Source organism: Crassostrea angulata, chromosome 10 (genome assembly GCF_025612915.1).
Source record: "Crassostrea angulata isolate pt1a10 chromosome 10, ASM2561291v2, whole genome shotgun sequence".
Classification (NCBI taxonomy): domain Eukaryota; kingdom Metazoa; phylum Mollusca; class Bivalvia; order Ostreida; family Ostreidae; genus Magallana; species Magallana angulata.
The window spans coordinates 5,934,839-5,949,369 of NC_069120.1; the positions used below are offsets into that span (position 1 = coordinate 5,934,839).

Consider the following 14,531-nt stretch of genomic DNA (forward strand, 5'->3'; position numbering starts at 1 on the left):
TAATTTCTTTATTTCTAAACATACGCTATTTCTATCAACGTCTCAGGTAACGATATCCACGGAGTAACACAGTGGCCACGGAGTTACACAGGCGGCCACGGTGCGACACAGTGCTTTTTCTTGAATTTTCCAATACACATACACGGTGTCACACCGTGTTCACGGTGCGACACAGACCGTTTTCCACCGTGTTTTTTACACGGTGGGTGTCGGGATACTCGTGAGCTGTACTGTACAATGGTGGATGTATCGAGAAAATTTCGTCAAAAGAATGCCCTTACAGGACCCTCCAAGTCAACTAACATTGATAACAGATCATCAGAACACGGTTGGGGAGCACATATAGAGAACTGGGAGACAGCAGGAATCTGCGTGAATCGCAAACAAAAACGAAAGTAATTGTTTTGTGTCAGCCATGTTTTGATGTGAACCTAGAAATATACAATAGACTATTTAGCTCACCCGATCTTTGGCATTTTTTAACATTTAACAATGCCTTAATGTCCATTATCTTTCTTATCTTTGAAGTGTGCATCAAACGAATACCCAAGCAGTGTAGGTGACCTATGAGGCTATTATTTCCATTATTTAATTTGGGATGTGGGGGTACCACGAAGTGGCTCCCAGGGGTTCGGGCTCATTTCAGGGGTTTATATCTGACTTGAGTTTGATCACAATAACTTTGAAGCACTATGATTAGGTAGATGGCCTCAAGAGAAATTCAAAATAAGGATTAGAAGGCACGCATGACACCTTAAATGCTCCAGTTAGCTAACCCGAACTTTGCCATTATTTAAACATTTTACAATGATATAGGGGTAAAAAGTGGTCCATTATCTTCCTTATCTTTGAAGTGTGCATCATACGAATACTAGGTCAGTGTTGTTGACCTGTTGGGCTATTATTTCCATTATTTAATTTGGGCTGTAGGGGTACCAGCAAGTGACTCCCAGGGTTTTGGGCTCATTTCAGGGGTTTATATCTCACTTCAGTTTCATCAAACGTTACCAATAGTAATTTAAAATAAGTGTTACCGTCCACTACACCACCTGGACTTGGTTGCTAAAAACTCTGGTTAACTTTAACCACTTGCTTCCGGTTCCGCAAATGAAGGGGTAGGACGTGTCACCACTGGTCTCCGGTGAGTCGTTTTTTATTGAACGTTATAAATAAGTACCCCCGGAAAAAAGAACGTTTTAATTCAGTGCTTTTCTTGAGCTCTATACCAGATATACAGGTTTATCCCCGCCATTGTTATCACGTGAATAGGTGAACAATGAATTTCAAGGATTTCATGTTCAGCCAACCAGTCGAAATGGAAGTTGATAAACAAAATAAAACAGATAAAACGGAGAAGGAACAACCAAACAAAAAAGAATACGATGTTCGTCAAGTAAAAGCAATGTTTGAATGAAAAGACATGGCTGAATACTTTGCGGTCATGTATATTAATCACAACAAATCGATCGAGTGCGTTCGAGAGGAAATTCAGGGTATTAAAACAAACATAGCGGAAATCGAGGCATCTCTACAAGGAGCCAATGAGAACATCTTGGATATTCATGAGAAAATTATCCCTGAAATCAAAGAGAGTGTTTCATCAGAAAAAAAGAGCTACTCAAACTAGAAGTATGGGGAAGAAAGTGGAACCTGATTATAAAAAGGGTCGCGGGGGAAACTAAGGAGCAACCGCGTACAACTGTGCAGTCCGTACGAAAAATATTATTGGATGTGTTGAAAATGGATATGGGTGTTGTGCAGAATATCCAGTTTCAAGCTGCTCATCGATTACCAAGTGGTAAACAAGGGAAAAAGAACATCATCATCCACATGGTTAGCCTAATTGACCGCGATGAGATCCTGGAAGCAGCTCGCAAACTTCCGCCTGGCACAGGTGTGAGCATTTTTCCTTATCTTCCACCAGAAATCAGCGATCTGCGTTCAAAATTATTAAATGAACGTTTTGCTCTTTCCAAAGATAAAAGGAAATATCTGACGTTATTATCGTTTTACTAACAGCGTGCCAGTTTGCTTGTCGGGCCGTGCTAAAATTTTGTATCTCGATTATTATATTCCTCTCCGATTGGTTGTTCGATTTCATTGATGTGAATGCTTATTTGCATATCAAACACAGAACCCAGAAACGCACTGACCAATGACATTACATGTACATGATGTGTTGGTAGTGAATACGGTATCAACACGTGGACAGTCCAAAGCCCGTTGTTTGTTAAATTTATTTCTTTACGTTTTTAACTTCGTTAATATCCAATAGTTTCCGTAATATTGGGTTTACTTCAAGACTGGTAATTTCATGCAAGAGCGCTTCCGCTCCCAGTATAAATAGATTTACCGGAGAGTATTCGATTATTGCGGAGTTTTATAAAAAAATTTGGTCAGACTTGCACCCGTTTTTACTTAACTCTCTAAATTTTGCGTATCAATCTGGATTTTTCTCGATTACTCAGAGACAAGGTGTAATAACATGCTTACCGAAAGAAGGAAAACAAAAAGAGTTTATAAAAAAACTGGCGTCCGATTTCACTTTTAAATGTCGATTACAAAGGGCGAACTTAATGATCAAAAACTAGTTCGAGTTTAGGTTTATGGTTTGATAATAGTTTCATATCTGTTTGAAACCAGTTGGGTGGTTCGAAGGTTTAGCACTAAATGGAAAGTTAGTTTAGAAAAATGGCTGTCATTGCACTAGCATACCTATTGGATTTGTTCTTGAAATATAAAGAAGATAATTTTTGAACTCATCTGCATTTGCATGAACGTCTTTATTAAACAGTGCAGACAATTTTTTTCCTGGCAATACCCACATATTAGGTTATTCTGCGAACCCATTGCAAAATTGGCTTTTAACACCATATCAATATTTTGGAAAAGTGAATGATGCTATGAAAAAATATATTAATATTCATTTTTCTACACGTATATCAATAGAGATCATTGGTTCACTCAAGGCGTTTGAAACAAGTTAAAAATGACACTGGTTTCAGTGTACTATCATAGATCCTTTGAGACACATATGTTTAACGTTAGAACGATACTCATATGATTCGCTGAGTTCATTCTTTGACACATGTGCCACACTTGAGTATCAACAACTCTCTTTCGAACACCTCTCCGCCATCTTGAAAGGATTAAAAAAAACCCGAAACCGCACTCAAAGGTGGTTTTAGGTTTCCTGGAAACTTGTTTCAGTTTAAAGCCAATAAATACAAAACTAGTGTTAGTTTAAAACTAGTTCAAAACCAGTTTTGCAAATAAATAACAAGTTTGCAAAACCGAATTAAAACTTAAACTAGTTTTTGATCAATAAATTCGCCCAAAATTGCATCTGCATGTTTAGCAAATAGAATAAAACACATTCTAGATAAACTTATAAGCGAAACGCAAACCGGTTTTTTAAAAGGCCGTTCCATAGGAGAAAACACCAGATTTATTTATGATTTAATTGAACGAGCGAACGCCGATAATATACCCGGATTACTTATTCTCTTAGACTTTGAGAAAGCGTTCGATTCTTTAGAGTGGAATCTCATTGTAAATACATTAGAATTTTTTTTGATTTGGTCCATCATTTATTCATTGGTTCACTATATTATACACGGATATATCATCCACAGTCTTAAATAATGGCCTTTTTACTGATTTTTTAAAGATTAGCTGAGGAGTTCGCCAAGGGGACCCACTTTCGCCCTATATTTTTATTTTAACGCCTCAGCGCTTTAATTAAAAACAACCCTAACATAAAAGGGATAAATATACATAACACCGAATATTTAAATAGCCAATACGCAGATGACTTAGCATTAACGTTGGCTGATGATCCTGATAGTTTAAATGCCGCTCTTGACTGTATAGATTCTTTTGCGCACTGTTCTGGTCTTAGAGCAAACTCTAATAAAACACAAGCATTATGGATTGGCTGTAAAAAACCTTACAATTTTTGGTAAGATCACTGTTGTCAAAACACTTGCATAACCGGTATTAGTGCAGCGTTATCTGTCCTACCGGACCCAAAAACAAAACAATTTTAAGAAATCCAAAAAAAATTTTTTTTAATTTTATCTGGGACGGTAAAATTGATAAAATCCGCCGAAATGTTATGATTAATGACAAGCATAAGGGGGGGGGGGGTTGAAAGTTTCACATATTCTTTCTTTCGCAAAAAGTCTTAAACTTACTAGGGGTTAAAAAATGCTTGGATCCACAATGTAAATCCTCATGGAAAATTTTGATAGCAGATAAACTCGAAAAGTGGGGATACTCAAATATATGGCAACTTCGGAGAGAAGGCTTGTCGACTGCCATGCACGATTTTAATAATTTTTGGCAAAGAGTAATGCAGGCTTGGAACGAAATTATGCAGCATCCTACCATAGCCCCATCAGAAATTCTACGCCAGCCACTATGGCACAATAATGAAATATTAATTAATAAACAACGTGTTTGTAAATCTCATTGGATCAAAAAAGGGGATATTCTTTATCAATGATCTTATTAATGACGACGGTAATTTTCTTTCACTCGAAAACTTTCAAGACAAATTCAATGTTCATACTAATTTTTTAACCTATAATGGGTTAATATCAGCCATCTAAAAACATTGGAAAGAATTGATAAAGAATGTCCCGAGAGAAGAAATATTTGATGGCAATATTGAAAATTTAAGGCGCAAAAGGTATCAAGACTTTTTTTTTTACATCTGTCACCGAAACCCCTGTAAATGTAAAACACAAATGGGAAGAGAGAATGTCTGTAGATATTGTAGAAAACGAATGGGAACAATATTTTACGATTCCTCAAAATGTCACAATGAACACAAAATTGATAAGTTTCCAATTCCAGATTTTACATAGAATTCTGTACACTAACTCTCGTTTATTTATATTCCAAATATTAGATACTGAAATGTGTTCATTTTGCCATGAAATTAAGGAGTCAATAAGTCATCATTTTATGGTTGTCTGCATGCACGAAACATTTGGATTACAATACAGGAAAAATTAAAGAACTTGTGCAATATTGATGTATGTTTTAATTAACAAACAGTAATATTTGGATGTAACCATGTCATCCCTCTATTATATAGAGCACTTAATCTATTGATATTTATTTATTTATATTAACAGATGTAAGTATATTTTACCCTCTACAAAATCACTGTTCGAATACATTAAATGTTTTAGATATGTTGACATCTACCCTTCCCATTCATTGAACATACGAAAAGAAAATGAGGTCAAGGATATTTGGCGGATCATCTCAAAAATATTAGTTACTTGAATTTCCAATTTCATTCATCTTTTTATGTTACGATTGTACATGCATAGTTTTGTGAAAAAAACCCAAAACTTTAACCACTTGTTACTTTGATCATTGGTCAAAGTCAGAATCCACTGGTTTAATAAGTGGTCAAAGTCGTGTTGCTTGAAGTGAATTTAGCAGGTGCCTATCTAGCCACTGGTTACTATTGTTAAACCAGTGTTAAGTATCCATAATGCACTGACTTTGTCCGTCTGTCAATTATGACTGAAAAATAAACTGATAACTCTTTGGACAGACCACACTTTTTATCAATAAACAAGTTAGAGACTTTATATCCATCTAAAAAACTATGTAAAAATACATGTAATAGACTCAATGACATGTGCTTAAATATAGGTAAATTATCAGATAAGTGAATTTTGTTTTGATAATTATAGACACTGTTCCTGGCTGAATATTAATTTTTTTTTCAAATTGGTACTTTTTTCTCTATGACTGTGAATTAATTTACTATTGATGTAATTGTTAGCTTGTCACTGGGTGTGGGGGGGAGCGGATCCGCTTTTTTTTTTTAACTTTTTATTCGGCCATTGCTATTTATCAATTCAATGTAAAAGACTAGATTAATCCTGTCTAACCAGTATTGTTTTTAATATTTGTAAGTGATTTGACACCCCTGCGAATGTTATTGTCATTTGAATTTAGAAAACGTGGTTTTATTTGGCCATTACAGTTTCGCAGTAAAAATCGTGGCTCGTGTTTATAGTCTTTTTCCTGGAAATTAGGCACCTGTAGTCAAATATAAAATCTAAACGTTTATTGATTACGGGCGGCCAGAAGGCGGTCCGTTATTTGATATACATGCACATTTAAGTATTGTAACTGCGTTTCTGCGGGATGGCTTTTTGTTTACAGAATTAATACTATGCTTATTTTTATGAATTAAAAGTAAATTTGAATGAAGAAATATGTTTTATGCCTTTTAGAAAATATTACATATTTTTTGTTTTGCTCGTAAATGTAAATTAGGTCATAGACTGTCGGTTTAGGTGCGTTTTTATCGAGACTATACACTATTTGGGAAATTTCGGATTTTTCATTCTTTTCAAAACAATGTATCGGGATCGGTATACGGGACATAGACCCGAATGACATGAAATTTTATATAAACAAGTTTAGCTTTTTAAAAAAGCTTACCGTCTTTAGAGCAAACCATAAACACCAAATAGCTATCAAAGACAGTTTATTCTTTTTTATATGAATGTCATCTTCCTCTCAATAGCATGGCTAATGGAACATTTTTATGTCATAATGTGTCTTTTAAGCCTGCGTGTCGAAAATTGAGAAATGCGTACCCGAGCTTCTAAGTTGAGATCGACTAAAGAAGGGTAAAAGAGATCTTATGAAGGGTCGTAGACTTGTATCATTTTGATAAAATCAAGGTTATACCTCCGCATTCAGCATCTTGTTTAACTGATATTAGTTTTACCTATCTAAGGTGCAAATATCTTTACCGGTATTAGCCATACCGCATCATTTTTTTTAATCACATTTTTGTAAGAATATATGAACACACAATATTAGAAGAAAAACAAATAATTTCAATATATTTGATAGAATATTACTTTTAACTAGTTGGACCTGAAAATCTAAGACTGAGAATTATTCATATCAATTTGTATTGCTTTTTCGTTTTCTCACTTTTTATTAAGATTTGAAATCTACGAAATTTGTTAAGTCGTACGTGAAAAAGATCATCAGAAAATTATCTCCCTTGCGCCGAACAGCATTTCAACCAATGATGTAAATGTAAATTTTCACATCATGTATTTTCTACCAATCACAAAGGAGAGGAAGTGCATAGCCCGGAGACTGAAAATTATTTCAACTCTTTATACCGTCTTCCAAGGAAGACGGTAATGATATTTCTTCATACTATGGCAATAATCATACAATTACCGTTAAAAATGCTTACAGTAACGAACCCGATTCTAAATAATAGTAGTAAAATGTTAAACTTCATAACGTGAAAATATATTAAAATTTACCGTAAAAATTAGTGCAATCAACTCGTTATTTTCTTCTTTGTGATGTGTTTTTGAAGTAAACGATCAAGGATGATTCTTATAACAATTATATTTTTTGTGGCCCATTTGACGCTTGCGTCAATATGATTTCTTGTTTTAAACTTTATGTTCATTAATTGGTAGATAAAATGAGTTCTAAAAATGAAATTGATAATAGAAAATATGCGGTTTTTCTGCTGTTGCAACAACTAACATGCTTAGTGGCGATACCCCCTAATAATTAATTTTTGATCCGCGCCTGACCTAGTAATAGCATCAATAGTGAAACAGACTATACCATTTTATGCAGAATATTCCTTGAAAATGACTCGATATACTAAGTTTTTATACAAAACAATCACACATTTTTAAAAAAAACCCATGGTATTGCAAACCAAAAGCATCAAACAGGGCTATGATTTTTTAAGGCAACTCAGTGTTTATAATTTCAACCACGTGTAGAGTTGTTGAACACGAACGATAACTCTGTTCTAAATCATCGTTTACTTTAAATAACCGCTAGATGATGAAATAAGACATATATCTTTTAGATTTTGATACTTTAACATAAATCAAAGTATGATATGATCATCCAAAGTCAGTTAAAGTGCCCCAAAACCAGTTTTCGTTGTCACAAGCGATTTTTGAAAACAAAATTCTCCATCTTTAATTGTTAAGGGGATTAAATTTAATATCTAGGTATGACTGACTTATGAATTAAGATATTACGATGTATTAATCCCATTTACTGTACTAAAATAAAGAATTTATAAGCCAAATTTGATCAAAACCAAATGTCACAAACGAGAGTGGTCGTATTTAGGTACAAAAAAATAATCTAAAAGCACCAATATAGGAAGCAAAGTGATGAATATTATTATGATCAGGGGATAGACTTTACATTTTTTGTCTATAATTTTCTCCCTGTTGGCCGAAGAAAAAAATACAATCCAAAATTTGAGTGTCCCATTTAATGCTGTGAATTACGTTACGATTTTCTTGCATCAATAATGAAATTGTAATAGGCGTTTACCGTGAGGTTAAATGGATAAAACTGATCACAATGTTACAAAGATATGAAAAAAATTATGACTCACTAACAAAAGATACCATTTTTGAAAAAAGAATAACAAATTTCGAAAAATTTCCATATTTACATTAAATTGTGAATTACGTTACGCAATCTTGCAAACAGTTCCTGAATGCTACAAACTTCAACTATCCAGACTGATGTACACACCGATGCCTATCATTGTTACTACATACACAATGCTTCTAACTGCCACAGTTTTATTTCGTATTCTGATTAAAAGTCAAGACTGTGAACTACGTTACAGTGAATTACGTTATGACCGATTTACTTTATATTGTAAAATAATCCTAAAGGGGGGCAAAATCACCATGAATCTTTATTCATTGACACCGCTTAACATACACGCACTTGTAGAAAGAAAGTTTACATGCGGTAACCATTTTGACTACTACAGTTGTGTACGCAATCGTCAGAAGTGTGATTATGCTTATTTGTGACTGAAGAAAACTTTTTGGTTTTTAATGATGTTATTGGAATTTTATATTGAGAATGAAGAATAAAGGTTAAACTTTGATATCATAAATATGAAACATTGATTCGTTTGGTGTTTAAATGAGGTATAAGTCTATATTAGAGTGTAACGTAATTTACAACAGTGTAACGTAATTCACGAACAAACATAACTACTGTTCTAATTTAATATAATGACTAGAATGAAATATGCAAAGCTTTAAAAGAAATCCTGGGAACAAAAAAGACCAAAGGTTAGAGAAAACTATCGCAAAAAAGAGGTTATTATGCTGTTATTTCACGGGGTGGGGGAGGGGGGGGTGTGTGAGTTGTAATAGCCGTGCAGATCATGTTTCTGGGACGCAAGTTTCAAAAACGTCAATTTGGTACCATGTGGCTTGCAAAGAGTGGGTAACTTGTTGTATGAGCTCTGTTCCTTGGCAAGGCGGTGAGGGTAACACCCCTACCAACAGTTTTACAGAAAGCAAGCACTGGAACATATAATTATATTGTTGGTGATTAGGTGAACGCAAGTATCAAGTAGATGCGTGCATGTTGCCACCATGTACGATGGTTTATAGAACACTGTATGTTGAAATAATTATCGAATAAGACCAGGGATATCATATCACATTTATGATAGGTGGGGAAAAGTCCTTTAAATGCCCGAACAGACAGACAAAACTTGGATTCCTAGTACAGAGAAATAGTGATATTCTTTGCTCTTTGAACGACCCAGTATAGCAGGAAGAGACTAGAAATATGCTTAAATTTTCTGAAATATATGAAGAAAAGTTCAAAGTTTGTGTGATTAACTATTAAAATCCCTTCAATAAGTTAACTTTATTTACTTTTTATTTTTATTTCCATATTGACTCTTACAACTTCGTTTGTGAATTACGTTACGTTGCTTGTTTTATTCTACAGATTTATTTTGAAATATAATTCATTGCCCATTCCCATCAAATTAATATGGACACAAGAAAATATTGCTTTATTATCTGTAAGTAAGTAGTTATTATTTTCTTTAAGAACATGCAGCTTTTGAATTTCCCTGATATTTAACAAGATATGTGAAATGTGCCATAATCTGATTTGAAACAATCATAACACTTTGGAGATATATTTTATCATTTGGATAGGTATTGCAATATATTTTTTTATTTCCCATAGTTTCATTTGTAAAAATACTGCTGTTTAATCATAAAAAAACGTATTGATTTGCACTTTAAAGAATTAATGTGAATTACGTTACAAAGAAGACCAAAAAAAAATGTCTAAAAAAATATTTCCTCTGAGTTTCAACATAACAAAAACTTAAAAATCTCTTCGTAAAAGGTATACAAATGAAAGCAGATGCATAATTCTCTGTTGAATTTAGTATGTAAGTTTTAAAAAAGAATAAATAAAATAAGTTTCTTATAAGACAACATTTTTTTACTTTTTACCTTACAGATACTATGTGGTAAATGGACTATTTTAGAATTGATAGTCAATTTTCCATTGAACTATGGTTTTTAATTGGATAGTTACTCTATCTGCATCAAGTATTATTACTTAAAACACTATTTTGAATGCTACAATAAAAATTTATTTTACATTTTGTATAGTATTCCATGAAGTTACGTAATTCACTTCTAAAATTACACTGGGTTTGTTAAATATGTCTGAAAAATATAATATCTGATTTTCCAGAGCTCATATATGTGTTTTCTGGTCATTCAGATATTGTTCTATCCAAATTTATACATTTCTTGCGATATCTGTTCTGAGCCGTTTTTTGAAAATTTTTGGGGCACTTTAACTGACTTTGGATGGATATGAAAACCGACCAGTACTTACCTATTTTGAGAATATTATCCAAACACTTATACTTCCGCTCGAAATTTCACAGGAACTGAACAAATCTCGGGGAACTCTCGTGAACTTTCATTCGAGCACCTTTGGATTTATTACATACTAAGCAATGACAAAGAAAACATTCCGATCACATTCGCAGGGGTGTTGAGAAGTCAGAGTGTTTATACAAACTTCTCATGGGGGTCTAGCAGGTGAAAAGGTTGTGAGACTCAACTGAAAGGCGTAATTTTTCTGTTGGATTAAGCGGAGTATCATTATATAAATAGTGTCTGTTTGGGAGGGTAACAGTTGAAATTGACACCGCGAGGAAACCATTGTCAACCGACGCGAAGCGTGTTTTTCGAGGGAAGTCAATTTCAACTGTTATCCTCCCAAACAGGCACTATTTATTTTATTATACTGAATGTCTTAATTTGAGAGATTTTTTACCGCTTTTATATAGAAAAGACTGAATTCCACAGCGAACCGTTCGCGCATAATTTACGCACATGTAACAATTCGTTGTGTTATACTTTCATGTTAAATACTGAAATCTGATTGGTTAAGACGCAGTTCATAATCTCTTCTATTACCCTCAGCGTTAGCAACGCACTTAGCAACGGGTAACATTAAAAAATGTTACATGCGCGAAAATTATGCGCGTACGGTTCGCTGTAGAATTCACGTTATTCCTATATAAAAGCAGTAACATTTTTTTAAAAATAGACATTCAGTGTAACAAAATAAATAGTGCCTGTTTGGGAGGATAACAGTTGAAATTGACACCCCTCGAAAACCATTGTCAACCTCCGCTTCGCGTCGGTTGACAATGGTTTTCTCGGGGTGTCAATTTCAACTGTTACCCTCCCAAACAGGAACTATTTATATAGTGTTATCCGTTGCTATGTGTGTTGCTTACGCTGAGGGTAATAGAACGAAATATCAACTGCATCTAAACCAATTAGATTTCAGTATTTTAACATGAAAGTATATTAATAGATTTCATCATCCAGTTAAAAAAATTATACAGATTTTTTTTTTGGGGGGGGGGGGGCAGGCTGTCCTGATCTGGAATGTAAATTGAGACAAAGTAATAGATAAAAAATGTGTTCCCAAATAAAATAGTCCGTAAACTAAATCGTTCGGATATCTGGCGTTTGGATAACTGAATCCCAACTGTATTTCGATTCGCTGCAATAATGTAGCCCTCTCCGATTTTTTTTAATATCTGATGTTTACTGGAGAGCGCTACAATTCCATAGGATCTCCGTAATGGTGCAACATTAATTTTTTCATGCGGCTGACTTCGGTTTGAAAATACCGTTTTTATATTTGACTTCCTGATGATTTTTTAGTTCAGTTTGAACAAACTAACCGTATATACATGTAAATCAAAACCAGATGAAACACATCAGCATGTTTACCAGTCGTTTTTTTTCAGCAGCCATGACAGTTTTCGCTTGATTAATGGGATTCACGCTTGGACTATTGATGGGCTTGATAACGTGAGTGTCAATGTAAATGAGCAATCTCACCTCGTTCTATCACTAAAACATCATTTAAGGAGATGGTATATAATCGAAAATTCATATTTACCGCGTTAATTATGTTTAAAATAGGAGAATTCATATTCCATTCAAATTCAACTTGCGTTCTTGACATACACGAAAAATAACCGATGTATGGACTACGTGGGTGTCACGACAGCCGTCGTGTGTCTAACCAGTCAAGCAATGAAAACAACAATAAGTATTTACAATCTTTATCTATATATAAAATCAATAAATTTACAAATATACACATTCACACACACACAAAATATTAACAAACAAAAAATGTTTCTAATATCTGATTCGTCAATGTCCTATGGTGGTATATTGGACAGCAGTGTCCCTCCAGTGTTCCTCCAATGTGTCCTCCTTCGGTACCACGTCCTAAGATGACGGCTTCCGTCCACCGGCTTCCAGCGTAGTAAGTGAATACTCGAAGGAGGTTACACGGGTGGTAAGATGTTCAATACCGGAACACTGGTGACTATGGCCGAATCATCACTGGAACATTGCTGGAGCCTTGCTGGAACCTTTTAATAATATATAAATAACAATATTTTTAATTAAACGTTTCACTTTCACAATATACTTATTTACCTAATTACCGCAACTGCACGCCATACAATCACACCGAGCAATACTCGCTTTACAAAACCGTCAAGTGTATCAGACCCCTTAACGTATCAAACACAGTCACAGTTAAGCGTATAAGACCTCTTAACATGCAATAAAGTTAAGTGTATAAGACCCCTTAACATTACAAAACAGTCAATGTATGACCAATAACGCCGTATAAGACTACGAAATATAAATTCACAAATAAACTAGCAAACCACGCTTGTCACACAAACGCACCATAACTCTACGGTAAATAAACAAGTATGTAAAACGTTAACACGAAAATACTATCGAACACGTATAAGAACAGTTACCTAAAGTCTTAAATATTATAAACAAGACTAAAGTATAAGGAAAAACGAACTTACCCCTAATGGAGATGGTTACCGTAAAAATACACTTAGCTATACATCGTGTTACTACTGCAGTGCGTGCTAATGGACCCCGGCTCACTGACCAAAAACATGGGTATTTATAGCATCATAGTAAACAAATAGAACAGTCCGAGTATAGTCCAATATTGACCAATACCTGAATTGATAAAATTGAGGCACCAAAAAGGATATGAACATAGAATAAAAATCAGAGGTACCCTATAGGAAAATAGTAAGAATGAATAAATCTATTGATTGTGACATTATCTCCCTATCCAAGAAAGTTTCATAAACTTTTGAAAAAAACACAATCAATAAAAAAAAATGTCAATAAAATATACACAAAATGTACTGTAACATATTTACAGTCTACTTAGACAGTCTGCACCGACGTTTTCAGAACCTTTAATTGCGACGATCCGGAATCTGTACGGTTGCAATAACAATGCCCACCTCATTAAACGAGCATTAGATACCTTGGCGTGGCTTAGATAAACTAGAGGTTGGTGGTCGGTCTCCAGTAGGAACTCTTTTCCATATAAATACCTTTGGAACTTCTGGACCGCCCAGACTATAGCATAACATTCCTTCTCGATCGTAGAGTAGGACAACTGGTGCGACTTCAGCTTCTGACTAGCGTAGAAAACCGGTTTCTTCACTCCATCTTCCTCTTGCAACAACACTGCACCAACACCTGCATCTGACGCATCTGTCTGCAATATAAATGGTTTACTAATATCGGGTAATTTTAACACAGGTGTTACCATGAGTGCGTACTTCAGCGATGTAAATGCATTTTCCTGCTGCTGTCCCCAGATACACTTGTTAGGCTGTCCTTTCCGTGTCAAATCTGTCAGCGGGGCTGCAATGGCTGAAAAGTTAGGTATAAATCTTCTATAGAAACCAACTAGTCCCAAAAATGACCTAACCTGTTTCTTAGTGGTAGGTGTTGAAAACTCCTGAATAGCTGCTACTCCTACAATGTCTCTGCTAATATTGTCATCGTCCTGTCTATCAACATATCGCTTCAGCATGTTAGCATGGAATGTCTTAAGCTTTCCGTCTACATCAATCTTGTAATCTACACTCCCTACCTTCTGGACTATTATGTAAGGTCCTCTCCACTGCATCAGTAACTTGTTGCTAGCGGTAGGAAGCAACACAAGAACTTTCTCGCCTTCTTTCATGTCTCGCTGTCTCGCCCGTTTGTTGTAGTAGGTGCGATATCTCTGTGACGATCTCTCCAGATTCTCTTTAGCTA

General features: G+C 34.7%; 1 long non-coding RNA gene across 1 annotated transcript; it reads right to left on the minus strand.

Moving 5' to 3' along the window:
- Window positions 1-12,474: 12,474 nt before the first annotated feature.
- On the minus strand, window positions 12,475-14,211 carry LOC128168256 (uncharacterized). Its single transcript, XR_008241315.1, has 2 exons — window positions 13,265-14,211; window positions 12,475-12,808 (listed from the first exon to the last, which is right to left on the minus strand). It is a non-coding gene; the product is annotated as an uncharacterized LOC128168256 (long non-coding RNA).
- Window positions 14,212-14,531: the final 320 nt, after the last annotated feature.